General features: G+C 32.3%; 1 pseudogene; it reads right to left on the minus strand.

The window, feature by feature from the left end:
• Positions 1-5,132: 5,132 nt before the first annotated feature.
• On the minus strand, positions 5,133-7,047 carry LOC109169627 (annotated as a pseudogene).
• Positions 7,048-7,446: the final 399 nt, after the last annotated feature.

The raw sequence follows: 7,446 nt of genomic DNA on the forward strand, positions 1-7,446 counted from the left end.
AAGATTCAAACTTAGGATCACTTGGTATAACTCACACATGTTTCTTCCAACTCCTCAAGCAGGATTCTTGGTGACTTATCCGCATCATAATTGTGTTAAGCTATAATCCCGCTTAACATCTAAAATCAACTTGTGAATTTCCAGACTTGTACATGGGTTGCATGATATGGGTGCACCATACTCTGTAGACTTAAACTGACTCAAATAGAATAAAAATGGGGACTACTTGATTTTTCAAAAATACATTCGGCTCATCAAAATTTACAAAATATTCCTAACAATATATATATATATATATATATATATATATATATATATATATATATATATATATATATATATATATATATATATATATATAGGCTTCGAATCTGGTGCAACCCCTATACTAGATGAGATTATGAGATCTCATGATATCCATTGATTCATTTTCCATAAAGGGTTGAGATTATAAGAAATTGTGAAAGTAATTAAGGATATATTTAAATCAAAGGGATTAAATAGTAATTGTAGATATATGTTTAATTATGGATATAATTCAATTGGAATCTTAAGCATTATATTAGGGAGATTCTGAAATTTTAAATTATGGAAAATTTTACGGCGGTGTGTGCGTGGGTGGGAATGGTGTGTGCGTTTTATAGTTTGCCATGGTGTATACCTCCTGTTACAGAAAACCGCACACGCCATTCCCCCGCGCACACACCATCGTAAAATTCCCCACAATTTAAAAAAAAAACACACACACACATACACAACAAGCCCAATACTATATCTACGTTTCGCACACGCCCGAAACTATTAAAACACAAACCAAAATGTACATACATGCCTGTATCACGAAACACACATACCAAAACGCATAATTTTATGAAAAAAAACCAGCACGTCATGGTGTATGAGCCATGTTACAGTAAAACGCACACACCATTCCACACACACGCACACACCGCCGTAAAATTCCAAAGAAAATTACTAAGAGAGAGAGATAGAAATAATGATTAAGGAGAGCTGAAATAACGCTACAAATATTTATAAACATGGAAATAAATGAAATGGAAAGTAATAAATATAGTGCTTAAGGACAAAAAGACCCATGTTTCATCTAAAATCAGTATAACATGGGATCCAAGTGGTAATCAATCTGAATCGTCAAAAAATTAAAATCAACGATCAAGGAGTGTGCTCATGGGCTCGGCTAACTAGGGGGTGTGCACCGGATTCAAAATCTATATATATATAGTGCACCGGATTCAAAATCTATATATATATATATATATATATATATATATATATATATATATATATATATATATATATATATATAGTGGTACAAATATACTTCTTTCTTTTAATGTAAAACAAAAGATACATTCTACCCTCATTTTTCAACTCAAATAGGTTACTCTAAGAATTAATTTCTCATTCACTCATTATCGGTTTTGAATGTACAATATATCAATCTCTCAATTGTGTAGGAGTCATTGTTCAAACGAGGAGTGGTAGGTCCAAGACCCCACAGACACGCTTTGTTCCATAATTTAGTTGTCTCATTGAATCTAGGTGCTAGCTAGGTTGGGTGTCCATTATAAAACTTTTATTCCAAGGGATTTCCACTCCTCGTGTCAACTACTCAGTCAACAATCGATTTAACCCTTTGGTTAACGGATTTGTTATGTTTCTTTTGAGAATCAATTTATTATTCACCTATTATCCATTTTGAGCATACAATATATCGATCTCTTCGTCTCAACGAAGAACCTGAATCCACTTTGACCCTACCCAAATCGAAAGTAGATCCCACATATATTTGTACCATAAAATAACCACTTAAAATGTCATTTTATGATAATTTTTCCAACAATACTTATGCAAAAAAAAAATCAAAAATAAATTATTTTTAAATCAAAATGTAATATTATGACTTCAACAATTACTTATAAAGAGTAATATTAGAAGTTGAATTTTTACCTATGAAAAAAATTGTAATATTTTTTATAAAAAAATTAAATAAATTGGACCCGTCTCAAAGGATGAGGAGCTGTGAGATGTTCTCATGGAAGATTGTGCTGAAAACCAATTTTTTGTATTGGTTTTTTATTTTTACAAATGACATTAAAAAAATAAATAAATTATCCAGCAATGCAAAAAGGAAAGCACCATGGTACTGCATTTAAAAAAAATTTAGTATTTATTTACCGCACTTTCCTTGGTCTCTGATATTAGTCACAGTAGTGACAGCACCCTGGTCTCTCTAATCCATAGACTCTGGAACTTCAGCCAAACTCTCGTTCACAAAGGATGTTGGTTTTGAAGTCTTTGGGTATGGAGTTTGAAAATTGTGAATCTTGAATGCAGGTGAAACTTAACTGATTCCTACTTTATTTTTTAAAGCAAATTAGTCATCTGTTTTTAGTTCTGTATTTGAAACAAAACAATAAATAAAAACAGTTCAGGAAAAATAAATTGAATTGGAATATATTCACGCAGTTAGGAGAATCACATAGCTAGCACGACTGAATATATTTTCCAACTGAAGATTCGGTTGGGCAAAAAAAACAACTGATGTATGGTAATTAGTACATATATAGTAGTGTGTTTGAACTTTGGATTGCTATTTTGTTATATAATGTTTAGACTTTGGATTTGGACTATTTGAATATGTATTGTTAGGTAGTGTGTTTGGAAAATTAAGAAATGTTAAAAATTAGGGTTCTTAAACCGAACTAATTCGGAACCGAAATGGAACTTTTTCAAACCGAACCGAACTATAATGTTAAACCGAATTGTATCATTTTTAATACTAAAATACCGAAACCAAAACCGAAAAAAAAAAAAAAAAAACAAAAAAAAAAAAAAAAACAAACAAACCAAATCCCGAAACGCCCACTCCAAGTGCAGACCCACTTCCCAAATCAACGTGGGCAAGTGCTTTTACAGATCCTTTTCACCTTCATTTCCAACTCAAATGAATCTACTCTAAGAATCAATTTCTCATTCATTCATTATCGTTTTTTGCATGCAATATATCAATCTTTTCGGCTTATTACGAAGAACCTGAATTCACTTTGACCCGACTCAGGCGAAAGTAGAGCACACATATATTTATACCATAAAATAGTCACTTTCTTTGCAAAAAATTCCTACATATATTTTCATAGACATTTTAGTAATTTATTTTGAGTGTTCAATTTTGAGTGAAATGATTAAACTGAAGGTATGTTACGTTTTTCAACTGTTGATAGTCAGGACCAGATAACTAATTGTGAACGTTTAAGAGATAATTTTTATTTACCTTATTAAAATGAAAAATAATTAATTAACACATTGCCGGGTTTAATTTAACCTCATTTAATTAATTACTTTAATTATATAACTAACGTACATGAGGCACAACTCTCGCGCCCAGGCTGACGCAGTGACGCGTGTATTGCATGCGCCAGCCTGGGCACGTAAATCAATCTAATTTTTTTTCTTTCTTTTTCAGCTTTTGATTCTATTTTTTTTTCTTTTGTTTTTTTTTTCCTCTCTTCTCATTTTCTCTTTCCTAATCACACCTACAAAAACTCCTCTAAAACCACACCAAAATCCTTACTATTGAGGATGCCCTTAGCTAATTGAGTTAGTGGGTTTGAATAGTTGATAACATTAGCTGATTACAGAAAGATGTTTGGTAAATTAGCTGTTAGCTAATAGTTGATTATATGCAAAATGACTTTCTCAAAAAGCTAATCGAAAAAGCTGTTTTGAGCAGCTTTTTGAATTTTAACATTTTGGAGCAATAAGCTATAATAAAAAACTATTTAAGCAAACACTCATATTGAATGTTTAACCAAGTCAAAAGCTAATAATAGTGGTTAAATAAGCCAAAGGCCCTATTTGGTAACATATATAGTTAACTTATCAACCAATTTTTGTTTATTTGACCATTATTAACTGTTTGACTTGGTTAAACAATCACTATGGGTATAGTAGGCTTAAAGGTGAGCATTTTGCTCCTTAATTGGGTCGGCTCAGTACGAATGAGGATTAGTCTGAGTATGATAGGCTTAAATGTGTCTCTTAGGACTGCTCAAGATAACTCATGGTCTAAAAATAAAAAGAAGGTGAACTATATATGTGTGGAAATCATGAGCAGAAGTGCTTTGAACTCTTCAAAGACCAACACTTCAATCAATTTTCAATCAACGACACGTTAATGTACTTCCAGCCAATTTCCACAATATTGTTCAAAGTCAATTCTTAACTTTAAAGTAGACTTATTTTTCAAAGTTATATTTAGCAATGGAAAGTGATGAATTGAAAACTATAGCCACTTAGCATGTAATATACAAAAGAAATCAAAAGTATTTTACATAATCTCAATTATTTGCGTTTATATTTTATAAAATTAGAGAAACTTTCAATTATGAAATAGACCATTATAATATTCACATATGTAAGAGTAATTGAGTCTTTATACTAATTATTTTCAATAATTTATTTTCAACCGATAAATAATATAATCAATATTTCGAGTAATTTCTTTTCATAAAATTTAAATTCAATTCATTTCATTTTTTTAAATAAACTAAATCATTTTTTAAATTATCGATCAGCAACCTAATTCTCAAAATCTTTCTCGCATTGCGATTTTAATAGTGTCACATTGCAATTTTAGTATTTAAATTATAGAAAAATAAAAAAGTTTTGCTTTCTAATTATTCATTATGAGAAGATCAAATTAAAACCGGAACATGATTAAAAATCCAAAAATTATTTGTATTCATTAAACAATTAAGAACTACATTTATTATTTAATAATAATAGAGAAAATTCATCTCATATTCTCGTGTAATCAACATTACAGCAAACCCAACCACCCTTTGAAATCATCAATATGAAAAGCTTATTTTCTTTATACTTGAAATTTTTTACAAAATGACAAATTTGTTCACTAATAATTTAACAGATTAAAATAAAATTTTAATGTTAACAAAATTTACAAGTAACAGATTGAAACCACTTTAATTTCAACATAATTAAAAAAAAAAAAAAGTTATATAGAGCACTTATTTTTGGACCGAGTCTACAATTTAATCAGCATAACTAATGAACTAAAACCGCTATTTTCCTTAAAATTTAAAATACCCAAATGAAATTTATTTGTTTTATAATAAGATAAAAATAAGTTACACTTCAAAATGCAACTTAATGATATATTACATGTCTTTCACACTACACAATATTCCATCAACTCATCATGTGGAAGCATTTTTTTACTATAAATTTGCTTGTTGCAAAAGATTTACAACAATATATAATTCATAGTAAAATTTAAGCTGTGGGGTAAGAAGCCCTGGTGTTAACCTGACAAACACCTTCTTCATTGATCCCTCTTGCCATCTTCATATAACCACTCTCCCCCAACTGGTCCCCCATGAATTTTTCACCAACCAATAATCCTCTCCATCATCGCTCGTCCCGTACCCAATGATCGTCACGGCGTGGTGGTATCCCGATCCGCAGTCCCCGTTGTCGCCGGTGAAAACTCCGGTTTGGTAGTGCTGGAACACGTCCCCGCCGATGGTGATTCCGACGGAGACAGGCTGGTTTGTGACGGCCGCCAGGAGAGCGGACTCGGTGGTGGCCACTTCTTGGTAGCCGGAAATGGTGGCCGCCGGGGTGCCAAGGTTTTGGGTGTTGCAGCTTTCCTGAGCGCCCTCGTAGGGGTAGTCGGACTCCGTCACGAGGCCGCCGTTGTCCTTTATGAATTCGAAGGCTTCCGTTCTGATTCCGCCGCCGCAGCCGTCGCTGTTGACGTCGCAGTCGAGGAGTTGCTGCTCGGATAAGGAGATTAATTGGCCTGTTTTGATTTTGGTTATTCCTTCCACCGCCGCCACCACAGCAAACGCCCAGCAACAACCTGGTATAATCCATAACAAAACAAGAAAACCAGTTATTGTTTTGTTTTGTTTTGTTTTATCCTGAAAAAATGACAAAACACTAAAGGACCACATATAAGCAATTAAAAATACTAGAAGAAAAATCAAATTTACGAAATTGAAGAATATTTTGGTATTTTGCTTGTTTTTTTTTTTGGAATAAAATGACATTTAAATATATCATGCATTATCATAAAATTTTGAGGCGTTTTATTTTTCATCAATATCCACAATATTTATACTTATATTTCTTGAATATTTTATTTATTTTTTTTCAAATTATCTCTTTTGTTTTAATGTTTGGCCTTCTCTCGAAAAAATTTATGGACCCTACTTCTTCTCCCCCGCTCAATAGAATTCTTAGCTCCAACCCTGATATTATATAATAAGTATACTATCCAAAGAAAATATCGATTTTATTTTGTTCATGAATTATAGAAAAATAACATTTTTCATTCTTCAAATATAGCTATCACCATTTTCATTTTTAAAAAAAATTGTTTGCAAAGTAAAGTTTTTTGAACCAAAAAGTCACTTGTTGACAATTGAAACAAGGAAAGTAGCTACAAATATATTTTGATGGACGGGGATATAATTGAAAGACGAAAAGTATGTAATTGTTAATAGTTACCGCAATCTCCTTGGTCTTTGATATCTGTCACGGCACCTTGCTCTCTCCAGTCCAAAGAGTTTGGAGCTTGATCCAAACTCTCATTAAAAAAGTATGCTGGTTTTATTGTCTTAGGACGTGGTGACTTCTCTTCATTAAGCAAGGTGGCCCGAAACTCCTCCTTGGTAAGATCCGTAAATTTGTTGGTGCCCAGCTTGTAAGACCGATTGCCAGCCTTGTTGAAATCTTCAATAAACTTCACATTTTCTTTGAAAATATGGAATCGTTTGGCCTTCTCAGCCTCATCTTTATATGTACGTCCATGGAGGACCATCCACCTCTCATGGCGCAAGAACAAGGACGTCTCTTCAAGAGTACGTGCAGTGGCTAAAGATTCCCATGCCCCCAACAAGAAAAGGGCTGCGAGAACAACCAACTTGAAATGAAAGTTGAAGGCCATAGGAGAGAGTGTATGTTAGTGAATGAGTGATATGTGTTTTGATCAATGGTGATGGGATGACAAGGCTCGAAATGTGTTAGCTATTTATAAGGGAAGAAATCTTAAATTTCCTTGTAATTTTGAAAATTAATTCACATAAATATTATATTTGATGGTCCCTCTCCCTTATTTTCTAGGTAGTATTAAATACATTAAATAAATCTTTGGCAATTTTTCTTTCAAGCCCGTGCTACTTTTCACACCTCATTTGCACATCAATCGTTATGCTATGCATCCGTAGTCGTTTTATTAAAAAACTCGCGTCTCCCCTTTAAAAAAAATTCAGGTTCAATTCCCAGCAACAACATTATATTGTTCATTCATTCTGGAATTTTAGTTCATAGATTATGGAATTATAGTTCATTGATTATGGAATTATAGTTCATCGATTATGGAATTGTAGTTCATTGATT

The sequence above is a fragment of the Ipomoea nil genome, unplaced genomic scaffold, assembly GCF_001879475.1.
Source record: "Ipomoea nil cultivar Tokyo-kokei standard unplaced genomic scaffold, Asagao_1.1 scaffold3316, whole genome shotgun sequence".
Lineage (NCBI taxonomy): Eukaryota > Viridiplantae > Streptophyta > Magnoliopsida > Solanales > Convolvulaceae > Ipomoea > Ipomoea nil.